Here is a 15,575-nt window from a genome sequence, read left to right as displayed (position 1 = left end):
CAAAAACTGGGTCTCCTCTATACAAACAAAAAATTTCTAACTCTAGACTCCCCTTGGCTCAAGCTTACCTACTTCCAAGCCGTCTCTGTGCTGCCTCAGTCCTTACAAACCTCTAATCTTCCTTAATTACTAAGCTGGAACCAGCATACAATAATTTGCAAAATTTGGTGCAAACCTACCTCGTACCTCTCACCACTATATGGCACTAAAGAACCTAAAGTGTCTCAATTTTCCATATCAGCTTCAACTTCAAAACTCTACATAACTCTCTTCTTACTAAACAAGTCCACAGCCTGTCCCTTCCTAGCCAGTCTTGTATCTTTCTATACCCCTACGCGCCCACTCCATAGCACAGACCAACTCCATCTTCAAATATACAAACCGAATAAATGTATTGGGAAAGTATTATACAATTATTCACTATCTCATAATTGGAACAAACTCCCACTCAATGTAAGCAGCATTAAACACTTCAATAATTTCAAAAAGGAACTAAAAAATTGTCTAGCCAAATCTTGGATATGCCCTTGTCATGACCCCATATAAACCCATCTCTCTTCCTTTTACAACTTATTTTATCCCCTAATACGTCTACCTGCTAACACTTTTAGGAGCTTAAGGCTTAAACAGCTTTATCCCCTATTCCATATATAATAAGAACATGTATAAACATATTTCCCATGTCTTGGTGTATTGTATCTACCATAGTTATATTTATAATTTGTTTTGAATTTTCTCACACTGTTATATTATATTGCCATTGTTTTATTTTTGTACCTTTGTTTATTTTTACTTTGCTTATTTTCATAAAATTGTGCAAGTAACTGGAGTTTTTCTCCTCAGGCTTCCACTGAAAATGGGCTTTAGCTCAGTTGGACAAACCCAGTTAACAAATATCAAATAAATAAATAAATATTGAACTTCCTGTTGTCTGCGCATATGGTAAAATGTGTGAATTACATGCTGTTTCTAGCCTGTATATAAATCAGAATATATTACTGTGAATTATGAGTAAACAAGTCAATGAATGGTTCAAAAGTCAGAATGGCACATACAAGTACATAGTGAATTTGAAAAACAAAAACATGAATCTATTTCTGAACATACCAGACAATATTAATACTAAGACTCTTGGGTCAAGCAACCTTGAAAACAAATGATTTACAGTTTCCCCATAGAACTAAGTGATGCCTCTTCAACAAGGCCAAATATCTCTAGAGCTGTTGTATTCAAGTTAGCTGTGGTAAGAAGGGCTACAGTAGTCTACAAAAAAACACGTACGTTATATTCAAAATGTTGGTGCCAGGTTTAGTATACAGAGCTTTGAGTCCTCTGTGTTTTTCCAGTTTATTGTTCAGTACTTTGTGTTAATAGCAGTGTGTCAAATGTAAATTTTTCAAAGTATCTTACTCTATCTGTGCTGCATATTGTCAAACAACTCTTTTCAAATACCTACCCAGTTTTTTCTTGCCACTTCATATCTAAGGTGTCTTCTGGCTGTCTGCTACAGAAATAGAGAAAAGCAATGTCTGAAATATAGAAGAACAAAAAAAATAATAGTAATTATTTAGAGTAATTTTTGTATGTGCCAAGCCCCCCCCCCCCCTGCACCACTCAATGTAGTGGCAAGCCCCTACCCTCACCCCAAACTTATATTTACAACTTTATGGTCTCATCAATTTGAATAAGGAAAATTATCTCCAAAGAAGTAAATCATTACTGGTGCACTCTTAGAAATGTCACCAGCAATGATTTGCTATGGGGAAACAGCGATCAATATTCTGTTCCATGATTTTCTTCAGGCTACTGACAGTCAAGAAATTTCACTTTAATTATTTGTAATGGGGCCAAATCAATTCTATTTACATATATATAATAAATTTCCAATAAAATATTTGAAATGTGTGCAATAATTAGGTTATACAATGCCAAAACATGTTACATTTTCTTTAATATGTCTACAAGAACAGATGCCTAAAGTTGAACTCCTTCTTCCAGTGGCCTATTTGCAAGGTTGTTATCTACTGGTACATGTTATGTTTTTGTGCAGCCTGATATTTCCTGTAAATAGACAAATTTCATTTCATAAGTAAGAGTGTAATAAATAGGCTGAACACTACCAGCCTACCAGGATGGCTCTGGTTATAAATAAAATCATAGACTCAGTGTTGAAAAAAAGTATTTTAGTGGATTTGCAAGTCACTGGGATACTGTGCCCAGTGCAACATGGATTCATAACAGAAGGTCCTTCTAAGCAAACCCAAGAGTTTCATCATTAGGTAACCAGAGCATTAGGTCAGGATGTGGCTGTGGACATGGCCACTTTTGACTTCAGTAGTGCATTCATTGTGGTACTGCCACACAAAAAATTAATACTAAAATCACAAGGAGGCAGCATTTTAAACATCATGAGGGCATCAGGGCACAGAGGACCATATTAAATAGAATCCACTCAACTGAAAGAATTGTGGAAAGTGATAATCCACAGGGGTCAATACTTGTATCATTCCCTTTCAATGAGTTTGCAAGTAACATTGCAGAAGATAGAAGAAGTAGATTTTTTCTAATAACATGCAATTATGCAATAGAGTTACAGCAGATTAGTAAGTGAAGAAGACATGATATAAGAAATGAAAGTTTAAAGAACAAGATACATTTCCTCTTCCAAGTGTGCCCTCCATAAAATTTTTTCTATACTGCCACATATAAGTAAAATATGACAACTATTTCACGTTTTATCTGGCATTTTGACAACCCTCCGTTCCCTCTGTGCATACCATGTTAAATTTGTTGAAAAATTGCAATCATCTGTTTGGGAATCTTTCTCCCTAACTTAGATATCTATCAATTTTGTCCCAGGACATGCTTGCATAGCAAGGTGGTTATAGTACTGCCATCCTTGCCACCCAGTTTATCCATAATAAGTCTATTAAGTGTCTGCAGTCCCAGCCTTATTATGAAGAGATGACTAATTTCTGTTTTCACATGTTAACAAATCCTAACACATCTGCTTGATAACATAAGCAAAAGGTGCAGGATATTTTAGGAAGACGTCAACTCTTTCAGAGAAACAATGTATTTAATCATTCTTTGCAGTTAAAACAAAAATGTGCAATTTAAGTCTGTTCAGAAGACAACAAAGAATATGTTAAAGGAGTCACTGAATAAAAAAATCTGTAAAAAATGTCTATTGAAATGTTTAAATTAAGCAGCAGTTCTGATTTTAACAAAACGAATTAAACAACTTAATACAAAAGAAAAGGCAAAATAATCCTATCATTAGGCCACAGAGTACATTATAAGATAGAGAACCTTTAGCTGAAAAAAATCACATTAGCAGGGTAGCACTAACAAGCCATTTAGTGATACAACAAATTACAATATAATATTGCAGAGATATTAGTAATGCATAAATGAAAGTTGGCCACAGACAGATTTATCCAAGGGCACTTTGTGATGGGGGGAGGTTGTAAATGGGCAAGGAATGGGCTAGGTAGGAATTTGTAAAAGGAAAGGATTTAGCATCAGTTGGAGAAGTAAGGGTTATATTTTAAGGAATAGGTTGGGAGAAAGTGAGATCTTTAGGGGAAGAACTGAGTAGGCAAAAGCTGTTGTACTCAATCAGCTCAGTCTTTTGGCATGGGATTTTAGTTATTGAATTATTCCCCCATGCCTAAGGGACCAGCAGTTGGTAGGCCTGGTTTCAGTTACTTAAGAAAGATAAGAGATGAGCAGCATCTAAAGTAGTAAGATCCTATGTGTTTTTTTTTCTTTTTTTGTGCAGTGCACATGGCAAGCAGGGGTATCCTGCTGGTGTGGAATAGATAGCTGTGATGATGGGTACACTGTGGTGGGCTTTTGGTATAAAGGTTTATGATGCTGTTTGGTTGCTGAAAGGATAAGTGGGGATGTATGGGATGAGAATCTCTGGGGCTAGGTGTTGCAAGGGGTTCATTACGATTCATTACGTTGATTCTCAAACGTTACACAACTGAAGATAGTCTGATCAGAAGATAGCTGTCTTTTAATTTGTATTTTTTGCTGGAAGCATGGTTACAGAAATACTATACACAGTTGGCTGGGTCATAGTAAATAGCTTGATAAGCAAAGACAAGTAATTTAATGCTGAGATTTAACAGTATGAACTGCTGAATTAAGGTATACAATTTTGTTTATTAAAAAAGGGGGGGGGGTGCACGATGTGTCGCCCTGTACATGTGTCCATGGTTTTGTTGTTGTCCATGCCGGATGCTTCAAACTTCTGCATGGATGGTGGTAACCTTCTTGCACTTGCTTAGGATAGCACTTGTCAATCTGAGTTGGGTGCATGCATGGTGGGTATTTCTGGTAGTGCACCACGCAATATATATAAATATATACACGAAGAAGAAGAAAGTAAACCATCCAGATTTTCAAGAGGAGTACAGATTTTGCCTCATCTCTTGGTCCATTCCTCATGTGCTGGTGTTTTCTGTTGAGTCACAGAACTGGGATCACTGTAGGATGGTATTTGTTAGGGTTCTGTCTATGGCTCCATCAGGAATGTTGGCTAGCCTAGGACCTGTGGTGCTGGCAGTGTTTGAGGTTTAGGAGATCAATACTTTACTGATGTCCCTGTTTGGGCTGTTGTCCCCTCATTGTTTTGGGCTTTGCTGGATTTCTTTCACTGAGTTGTTGAGAAGTACTGAAATTTTGGGCAAGTAAGTTGCTGGGCTTTATACAAAATGTATAATCACCAGCCAAATAGTGCAGTCTGGTGTCCCCTGGAGAAATATTTGTGCTCTAGTAGAGGGCATAGTAGAGGGCACATAGTGTTAAAGCTGCTTCCTATAGTTTGTGTGGAGTTTTGTGCAGTCTTAAAGTACATCAGAGGTGAAAGATACCAGCTATGGTCCAACCATACCTCTCAGCCTGTTGTTGGGAAAAGTCTGGACACGGCCAGAAATGGTGGGGGGTGAAGGCCCAAAAATAGGGACAGATTTTGAATATTGCTCTTGCAAACATGGACAGTTGCTTGAATAGCAGAATTTGTGTTGGCACACATTTTATGTGGATGAGGGGTCTGAGACTCAGATGTAAGGCATTGTTTAGTGACTTTGATCCTCAGTTATTTGTCGGAGGACTGCATATGTTATGAGGGGTGGACTGGGAGTACGTGGCATGGGTCTGGACATTTTGGGAAGGTCTGGACAGATGAGAGTAATGGGTCTAATGTTAAGGCATACTTTAAATGGGAAAGGTTCTGCAGCTATTGATTGCTGGTAATGTGGTGCTATTTCCCAACTTTTATATATATAAAAATAGTAATAATAATACTAATAATAACAATAATCATGATAATAAATACAATAAAGAATTATTTCCAGTGGGCAGTCTTGTTAAGAGGTATAGGTGCATGAAAGGGGGAATAAGGTAGGAAGTGAAGGCACACGGCATGTCTTTGGTAGGTGGCAGGGTAGGATAAGGGGGAATTTTGTCTTGGAAGTGATTTTTACTTATGTTCATATTCTATGTTGCAGATGGTAGTGCCATTACTGAAGGAATGATGAGCTCAAATTGTAGCATAGGTAGAGGATTTGTTTAAGGAAGCCTAAGGTTCATCCAGTGCAAGGTCTTTAGCCCCCAGGGGGTGGCAGGCTGCTAGACCAGGGGATGAAGGAAGCAGAAGCAGATGGATCACCAGTCTGAGACAAGCAGAGGGAAACATGCCAGACAGAGGACAGTATCAGTGGTGGATGGAGTTCAACATATGGATCATCGGATGCCAGCAAGTAATGACGGTAATGTACAATCTATGTTGTTAGATAATGAATGTGGGGGTAGACCGGGTAGGTGACTTATCGGTGATATGAATGGGCAGAAGCATAATGGGTGATTTTCTGAGGTTTAAAGAACAGGTACAGGAGGTTAAGAGCCAGATAGATGTACCCAAGGCCACAGAACGTACAGCTGAACTAAACTAGTATTTAGTGAGGTTAGGTGCCAGGAGCCTTCAACAAGAACTGTAAGTGATGGTTTATGTTCTCTGCCAGGGGAATGACTTGTTACACAGTCTTTCTTGGCAGGAAGTTCTATGGTTTTTATAAAACCTCACATAACCCCATCAGTTAAGGAAAAGATTTGGAGAATGTCAATGTATTTAAGCTGATCGATGCAGATGGAGTACACAGGTTAAGAGATGTGGACATACCCGAGACAAAGGATTTGTTGACAGCATTTGTGGCATTAGGTAGGAAAAGGCAGGTAAGTTTAGGGTGCACACATGGGATGACTGGATCTTGGGTTGTGTGTATTATATAGCAGTTATATTGGAGAAGGGTAGTTTGCAGGCTTTACCATTACTGGTCTACTTTCAGATAACTAGGGAGGCACAATGCTTGTGGTCAGGTAATGCATGTTTGTGTCATGACCAGCATTTTCAGCAGAGGAAAGCAATAGATGAGACCTTGCAGTGGGATGTCAGGTATGCTGACATTTGGTTGGCACCACTGGCAGTCAGACGATGTTTGGGAAGGATGTAGGAGATAGGGCAGGGACTTGTTGATCTTTTAATTGGTGTAAGTGTGCATGGGCAGTATGTCATTTTGCACATATCTGTTCTACATGTGGGGAAAACACATTACCCAAAAATGTTGCTACAGGGAAGGTAGAGTGGTCCATTCCAATTGATTGGCTCATGATGTAAGCGGGCAGGCATATATGGGTCAACAGAATTTTAAGGAGAGAGGGAATTTTCAAGCCCAAATGTGTTCAGCTTCCTTTTGAGGATTTGTTCAGAGGGCAATGTTGGTACACCCCTATTAGGGTCTCAGTGCTACGTCAATTGCTGGAGGATTGTCCAAGCTCTGATGTGGTGAAAGAAGTCACACATGGTTTCTAATATGTATTTTCCATTAAATATGCAGTTAGAGGGAGCAATAAATTGCGTAAGAATTTACAATCCATTGAAGGGATGGCACATATATTACAGGTGCTGATTAACAAGGAAGTCACAATTGGGAGGATTTTAGATCCATCTGAGGAACCTACATTTGAGCTTTACAGAGTGTGCCCTTTGGGCTTGGTATCCATGAAGTGGCCAGGGGAATTTCAGGTGATTTATCATCATTCATTCTTGAGAGAGGATTTTGTTAATGATTACATTGGTTAGACAGATACACAGGTGCAATAGTCATCCTTTGATGAAGTGTTGAGGACTATAAGGGAGTCTGAAGACACATCCCTTGTCAAATTAAATATTGAAGCTGCCTTTTGTTTGTAGCCAGTGAGGCCAGCTGATTGGCTAAAGTTAGGCATGTTTGTGAATGGTAAATTTATTTCAGTAAGGCTATGCCAATGGATTGTGCTGGTGCTCAAGCTACTTTTGAGAAATGTAGCTATTTGTTACAATGGATATGGTAGCAGTCAGTGGGGGTCAGAAAGCAGTTCATTACTTGGATGAGTTTAGGTTAATTGGAGATGGTAAGGAAAGTGCCTGGGTAGCATTGTTTTTACTGTTATGAGTGATGAATTAGGGGTCTCTTTAGAACCTGAGGAGCAAGAGGGCCCTAGTAAAGCTTTGAAATTTTGGAGTTTGATGTTAGATGCTGAATGTGGTATATTTTGTTTTCCACAAGACAAGTTATTGAAGTTGTAGGATAAGCTTGCTTAGATTCAATTGAGGGATAAAAGTCGGGATTAAAGATGTGATGGAATTGTTAGCTTCATTAAACTTTGCAGGGCCATCAGTCCATTTAGAACATTTTGTAGGTTAATTTCCTAGTTATTAAAGGGCAGTAAGCAAAGCATCATTGGGTATGTGTTACAGAATTGGTCGAAGAAGACTTCAAATTGTGGACATTGTTTCTTGATTGTTTTAATGACATGTCATTTTGGGAGGAAAAGTGGGCCTCTCAAGAGAATTTAAGCTTATTCACTGATGCGGCAGTGATGAGTGACATGGGAGCCTTCTTTGGAGGAGAATTGTTTGCAGTTTGCTGGCCTAAAGGATGGGCAGATGAATGGAGGAAGGATGTAGTGTTTTTGAAGATTATGCAAACTTGGGTGGCAGCAGTTGTTTGGAAGAGTTAATTGGTAAACGGAAGGGTGATGTTTTATTTGGATAATAAGGCTGTAAGTACAGGTGTTGACTAGAAAAACAGCTGAATAAGGAAACTTGTGTTGCAGAACTTATTAATTAATTTTACCTTTTCAGGGAGGCATGCACCATGCTGGGTTAATCGGATAGTTGATAGCCTTTCTCTGTTTCAGTTTTTCAGGTTATGGGCACTGGTGCCAATCACAAGAATGAGGCCATTAGTCATTCCCAACAAATTGTGGAACATTGGAAATCTGCAGTGGAATGGACAATACTACAATCCTGGGCCAAGTCTACTTGGAAGACATATAACTCAGTTTTAGCTTCTAGTTCAATGTTTTTTAGTCAACTGCTGGTGCAGCATAGGAGGTGGTCACTGGAGTGTGTCATGCATTGCTTAGTGTACAGATGGTAACTAGGGAAGGCAGTGAAAACAATCAAAGTGCATTTGCCAGCTCTTAGTGTGCCAGCAAGGTTGGCTGGTATGGATAATGTCACGAAAGAGTGGCTGGTAGTGAAACTGCTGAAAGGATGGGAGTGGCTTTGAGAGAAGAATGAAGATGGATGTTTTCTGGTAACCAGACAGTTGCTTAAGATTTTGTTGAAGGGATTGTGGCTGTTGTTGAGTAGTTGTTGGAATATACTAGTTATCCAGCTGTGGTCATTATTATGTATATGGGATCATTTAGCATGAGAGAAATGTTAGTTTTATTGTGATGGAAGGATGTATGTATGTTGGATTCTGCACTGTTAATTTGGCTCAGGAGATTGATGACTGATCAGGCAAGGTGATGTAGGCCAGTGGTGTTGCTTTAGGAGGGAGAAAGTTTGTTATGCCTGGTAGGTTGGATAAAACAGTTAAGGAGAATTTTGGGGCAACAGGATGAGGTCTTGGTTTTTCGTACTGTCCAGAGCAGAGTGATGTCAGCATCATGGTTAGCATTAGATTAGATTAGATTAGATTAGATTAGATTAGATTAGATTAGATTAGATTAGATTCAAAAGGTGTGTGTAGAAACAGGTATTCTGCACATTCATTTTGGATTCGGAGAGTGTCTGACTTGACAGAGGAAGGGAAGTCAATAGAAGTCATTAAGAGAGCAAGACATTGGGCCTCCAAAGCTTATTTAGACTATGTAAGGTGATGAGTTGAGGAAGCAGGACTATTTGACCCCGGACTGTTTGCCCCCAGATGGTTCGACCCCAATGCATTTCTATACAATTTAATGTATAAATTTATATGTATTGTATATGTGATTTTTTAATGGACAGTTCTACCCTGGACTATTTCACCCCAGACTAATTGACCCCAAATATATTCTTTTAAGTACTTTATCATTAAGTTATTAATTAATCAATTATTCAATAATAACACTGTTAATTTTTCATTGTAAATATATTTTTATTAATATTTTTATTTTATTTAATTATTACATTGTTTAGTATAAATATAACATTTATATATTTAACATATAATAACTAGTGTTATGTTTTAACATATTATGACTACTGATACTTTATAACATACTTTATGACATATGTTTTCCATCAATTAAATATATATTTTTTTATTTTATATTATGTCGATATGTTAACTAATCTATTACCTACTATAAATAGTTTATTTAAAATGTAATGAAATCAATTTTTTAGTCAGGTTAATATGCCTTCTTCATCTTGAACATTTATACTACCACCAAAGCTCAAGAACCAACATGCAATTTTCACCATTTCCCACTGTCTACCATTAAAGCACATCAGAACCTCAGGAAAGTGGATATGGATGTATGAGTAAATGCAAACACTCTTGATTTCCAGCAACATTGATAGTGTGTAGTGCTGCAGAGGACTTGACTTGATTGCAGAGTGCAAAGACAAACATACACACAATACAGTCTAATCCATCTACAATGCACAAACATTCCTAAGTAAAACACTGTCTTTAAGGACTTAAGAATTTATTTGTAAAAAAGTATCAACAAGTAGTTCAAAGCTTAGAAGTGCAATTCTAGGGCCAAACATCCATTTCACTATCACAATGCCCAGTGCCTCTACAGCTTGCACCCACAGCCGATTAACCTCAGCAGGGAAACAAACAGAACATCAAAGCAGACATCTGTCAAAATGACTGCCCATTATGTTTTTATTTTTAAATATAATTTATTTTTAATCCTTACTTGTTGGTGGTACAGCGGTAGCATTGTTGCCTCACAGCAAGAGGTTCTCATGTTCAATTCTCGGCTGGAGTGCCTTCTGTGTGGAGTCTGTATGTCCTCCCCGCGGTCGAGTGGCCTCCGAAAGACATGCGTGAATGGGCGTGTCTTTACTGAAGGTTGGGCATCGGGCTGGCAACTCGGCACCATAAAAATCTACTGCCAATCATTAGCGGACCGGAGTTCCACTGTGGCGACCCCTAACTAGGAAAAGCCGACAAACAACAACTTGTTGTTTTATCATACATTTTCTTTATTTTTATGTAATAATGACATTATCGTTATATGGAAACTCCGGACAAGTTAATGCCATGAACTTCCCGATTAGTCAGCAAATGTTTTTTTTTTTGGCACTTACTGTTTTTGTGTATATAATTAAAGTTCCAATTTGCACTTAGTTTAAAGTAAGTGTAGTCGAAGCACATAAATAGAAAAGAAATACTTTCTAAACCAATTTTAAGAACGTTTAGACAGTCTTTCATTTCTATTTTTGCTTTGATGTGCTTCAGCTTCACTTACTTTACATTTTTTACTGGTGTCCAACCGTCTGGATCGAATCGGTTGGGGGGGCGAATCATTCGGGGGCGAATTGGCTGGGTCCAAACATCCTGTACCCATTGAGGAGTTGTTAATGTATTGATTTGTTTGTTTTTCAGATGACATGGTAATTATCCTGGGGTACTCCTTTGCATTCTGGGCAGTGAAGAGGTCAGTCATGAGGTTTGGAGGAAGTATGTTGGGGTTTTCAGAAGCAATGTGGAAGGTTGCATGGTGTAGATTTAGAGGTTTACCTTGTTTGTTATGTTTGAAATGATAAAAGCAATGTTGGGGGTCTCAAAGATTTTGATCCTTATGTAGATGGCAATAATTTAGGTTTGGTGCTTAAAAGTCAGTTATTGCTGTTAATTGATGGTGATTAAGTTAAGTTAAGAAAACGTCATTCACAAATGATGTTAGTGTGATCAGAGATTAGAGAGAGCTAGGCATTTCATTAATCACAGAGTTTCAAGAGCTTTGGGTGAGTTATGTGTGTTGGTGAGTAAGCATTAAGATTTCCATGACAGGGATCCAGTTTGGTATAGGAATGATGGAATATATCTAAATGAGATAGGTCTGCATTTGTTTAATATAAATATGGTATTGACTTTACAGGCTGTTGTCAGGCAGTTATGAAAGAGAAAGGGGGAACAACCTGTGTGCAGGCTGGTGGGTGGAGAAGAGAGGTTCTAGAAGAACCTCTCTTCTGTTCCCCCTTTCTTTCTTAGCTTGTGAGTGAATCAAGGTATGTTGTCTCACAATTTTGGAATTGAGTGACTTTAGGATTTAACACTGCTTGTTTTCTTTGAAGGTGAGCAGTCAATGCTGTCCGTAATGTTGCAATGTTCTACAGGTGTTTTTAACAAATGTAAAGAAATGTTAAATATGTAATGCATTTTTTTGAAATGTGACAGAAGTTCAAATATTTGTGCTTTAATATTCGCATGTGGTTTCTTAGTAAACTGGTCGAGATGTCATATGTGGTGTAATTCTTATCTCAAAGTACCTGGTCCTGGGCAAATGTGCAATTTCTGACCATGGTGGTCTTCTTATCTGAATACAAAAAAAGAAATGCATTATAATATGCCTGCAAAGCAATACCTGGGAAAGGACCGTGTAGTCTGATGGAAAAGACCAGCAAAGGCAAAAGGGAAAGCGAGTAATGTGAATCAGTGAGTTCTTATTTGTGAAATATTTTGAAGCAAAGAAAATGAAATTACTATAGTATACACAAACCATAAGGTACACAGATATGGTCAACATGAATGAGAGAAGAGGCATTAAACATTATGTGCATTTAACAAAATTTACTGAAATGTATAACATGGAGAAATATTACATGTTACACAAACTCAAGTACTGGTAGCACCATTTAACTATACAGCTACAGTACTATACCACACCCACCTTATTTTAAAAGAAAGACACAGTAAATATAAACAGTCTTATATTTAAATATATTGATTTGCAAATATATTTTATATACACTGTTCAAGAAAATAGATGCTTTAACAGTTACAGAGTACACATACATTATGTACAAACTCTACAATATATTAGTTTCTTAATCAATCTTCTAAACCGCTGATGAAGGTTGCTATTCCATCACAGTTCTGCTTTAAATAGCAGCTTGCTGTGAACTCATGGTAGTGACAGAAGCTTTCTGAACTACTTACTTACTGACAAGATCTTGGCATTCAGCTTTTAAGAGCACTCTGAGAAGCTCATCCAGACTATGAAAGTAGTAGTGCTTTTTTTGACTTGGTACTTTGTGGTAGCACTTTTGAAGTCAAGCACTTGAACAACTGTACTTCTTCTTTGGGCTGTTTAATTGTTTACTGTTATTTCTAATCATCTGCATATCTAAGCCTCATATATAATATGATCTTGGTTGTTCTGCTTCACAAATTCATGTGAATTATTGATTTCTTTTCTGCATGTAATTAAAAAAAACAAATGCTACTATCATAATGTCATTGTACATGCTATTATTTTCTATTTCCAATTGGCCCAGATTGTGCCTAAGAAGGTCTTTGGACAAATGCACTTATACGGTTAGAAAATGTATAAATAAATAAAGTTGTAACTAATGGATATAATATTATTACTTTTAGGTCATTTGATATAACAGAGCTAGACAAAACATATTAGCAAATTGATATGAAAGCTCCTGCTTATCGATCAAAATTGCCATCTATGTCATCTGTTGAAAATTTTAAATGCTGTGTTTATGAGGTAGCATCATTAAAATAATAATATTGAGTTTGTCGTATTTAAGCTATAACCCACGCCTGGGTGTGAGTAATGCTGGATTTACCCACGGTTGGTGTGGTTTGGTCATGAGGGCGAAGTCCGGGTGGCCAAACAAAGGTAACTGTGGGTAAATCTAGCATTATCCATACCCAGAAGTGGGTTATTGCTATTACACAATGACATTATTTAAGAAAACAAATACTTACTTTTCTTAAATAATGGCATTGTATAATGCCTCCGTGCTGCCCTTCCGCAGCTGTCTGGCATTCTGCGGCAATTCTGATGTACTGCACATGCTTATGCTTACACAGTACATCAGAGCTGTTTGTGGAAGCAATGGAGAAAGGAAGATCTCCGTTGTTTTTTAAAAGTGTCTCGCTATGTTAAAAGAGTTTAACATAATGAGATAGCTTTAAAAAAAACAACAGAGATCTTGCTTTCTCCTTTGCTTTTTTAAAGCTGTCTCGCTATGTTAAACCCATTTAACATAGCGAAACAGCTTTAAAAAAAGCAACGGAGAAAGGAAGATCTCCATTGCTTTTTTAAGCTATCGCGCTATGTTAAACCCGTTTAACATAGCGAGATTACAGCAACGGAGCTCTTCCTTTCTCCGTTGCTGTCTAAAAAAAAAAGACATACTAATGGAAAAAGTCTGGGCAACCAGACCTTTTTCCATTAGTATAAGTCTGATTTACAACTGGGATGCTGACCAATCAGCGTGCACGTTTTGGAATATTAATGGGGGGGGGGGTCTTGTATAATACTGCATTATTCATTTTGATCAAAGCAGTAGAAGGAATAAAAAAAGATTACATTTCTTGTTTCTACCACAAGATGGCAGCAGGGTCTACGATGTCAAGGATTTGTCAAATTTCATAAAGTTAGCTACTGAGAGCATTAAATGGTATTTTAATGAGGAAGCTAAAAAGCTGTTTCTGTCATTATTAATATGCAGCCTAAAAGTTACTCAAATTTTAATGTACGTGCTGGACTTCATACCAAAAAAAGTGCTCATTAATTATATATGTCATAAGCAATACAAAACTTTAAATTACTTTCTAATAGACACACCTTTCATTTTCAGCAATCATTTCTTCGTTTTGCTAGAGTGAACACAGACACAATGTCAGCATTTCATAAGAACATTTCATAAGCAGAAGACACCTGCTTTAAACTCTATAGTTCAACTATACATGGTAGCCACAGTAATGTGAGAACCTGACAACAACTCAGCAGGTAACTGACAATCATGAATTATGCATTCCTTCATCTTTGTTATAGATAGTAAGTATTCTACTATCATGCTGAACTGTACAGTGTCGTGTTTAAACTCAGTGCTGAAAAGATTTGTAATGTGTAGCAAATTTTGAAAATTAAATTACATGATCTTACATTTATAAATGAATATATGTGAGCAGCAGTGCACTTGTATGATGCAACAGCATTACTCCTGTTGAACAGCTCTTGTATATTAGGTTTTATGTTAAATTTTAAGCATCTTCTTTGACCGACAGACTTAAACATTCCAAACTATATTTACTCCTGGTTCCTGTTTGCATGATGTATTTCTGTGAAGCAATGCTTTAGTTACAGCTGCTTATACTGAGTGATATGACAGAAGGAATATAACAGAAATGTGTTTAATTATAATTTAATAAATTATATTGTAAGTGCATTTAAATAGAACACACACTATCTTACACTGAAATAAAATGCATTTTTTCATACTTATTCATGAGCTTCCTTGGGTAAGATCCATTAAAAAGGAATCTAAATAAATGACATGCCTCTACCAAAAACAAATATGCAAATACATTTTCATAAAATGCACAAATAAATTTATTTTATTTATTTTATTTTTATTTTACATTTGTTTACCAGCAGTGTATACATGTCATTTACCAGAGAAGCAATAAAGCAAATCAAGGAATTAGACAATGATGCTTGCACCACTTTATTGATATTTCTGTAAAAATACTGGGTTTATCCATACAGTGACAGAAACCATTCATTAAATGTGTTGATGCTGCTATATAGGTATTGGTTTTAACAGTACATTGACAGAAATCATTCAATAAAATTACTGATGTTTACAAATGAATTTCACTGCACATTGTTCAAAACCATTCACGCAATTCACATGTACTTTTCTGCATATGATCTGCAGTTAATCAGCTAGTGTTTGTTTCTTGGTGACAGAAACCAGTGACCACTAATGCAGACACAATGAGAACATGTTAATCCCAAGCAGACAGTGAACAGAGATGAAGACCAAATCCCAGACAGAGGTGTTACCACTCATCATGCTCCATTATTAACTCTCTGTTGTAGATACTATGTTTAACAAAGCATTTCATGCATACTTCCATGTAAATAAAAAGTCATGGTGAACAGTTCTGTTTTTCTGGTTTGGTTTCATAAAACCACCCACAGTGACATTGTACATTATCTCAATCTCTAATTCCACTTCATCACAGGATGTATCGGTGACATGC

General features: G+C 37.1%; 1 long non-coding RNA gene across 1 annotated transcript in view; it reads left to right on the top strand.

Moving 5' to 3' along the window:
• LOC122802040 overlaps nucleotides 1-15,362 on the top strand; it is a 47,464-nt gene extending 32,102 nt beyond the window's left edge. The window contains exons 2-3 of the long non-coding RNA XR_006364852.1: nucleotides 14,165-14,316; nucleotides 15,280-15,362. This is a non-coding gene — a long non-coding RNA (uncharacterized LOC122802040). The remainder of the gene's footprint in view (nucleotides 1-14,164; nucleotides 14,317-15,279) is intronic.
• The last annotated feature ends 213 nt before the right edge of the window (nucleotides 15,363-15,575 follow it).

Source organism: Protopterus annectens, chromosome 5.part0 (genome assembly GCF_019279795.1).
Source record: "Protopterus annectens isolate FY-2018-M chromosome 5.part0, PAN1.0, whole genome shotgun sequence".
Classification (NCBI taxonomy): domain Eukaryota; kingdom Metazoa; phylum Chordata; order Ceratodontiformes; family Protopteridae; genus Protopterus; species Protopterus annectens.
This window is presented reverse-complemented; position numbering and strand designations above follow the sequence as displayed.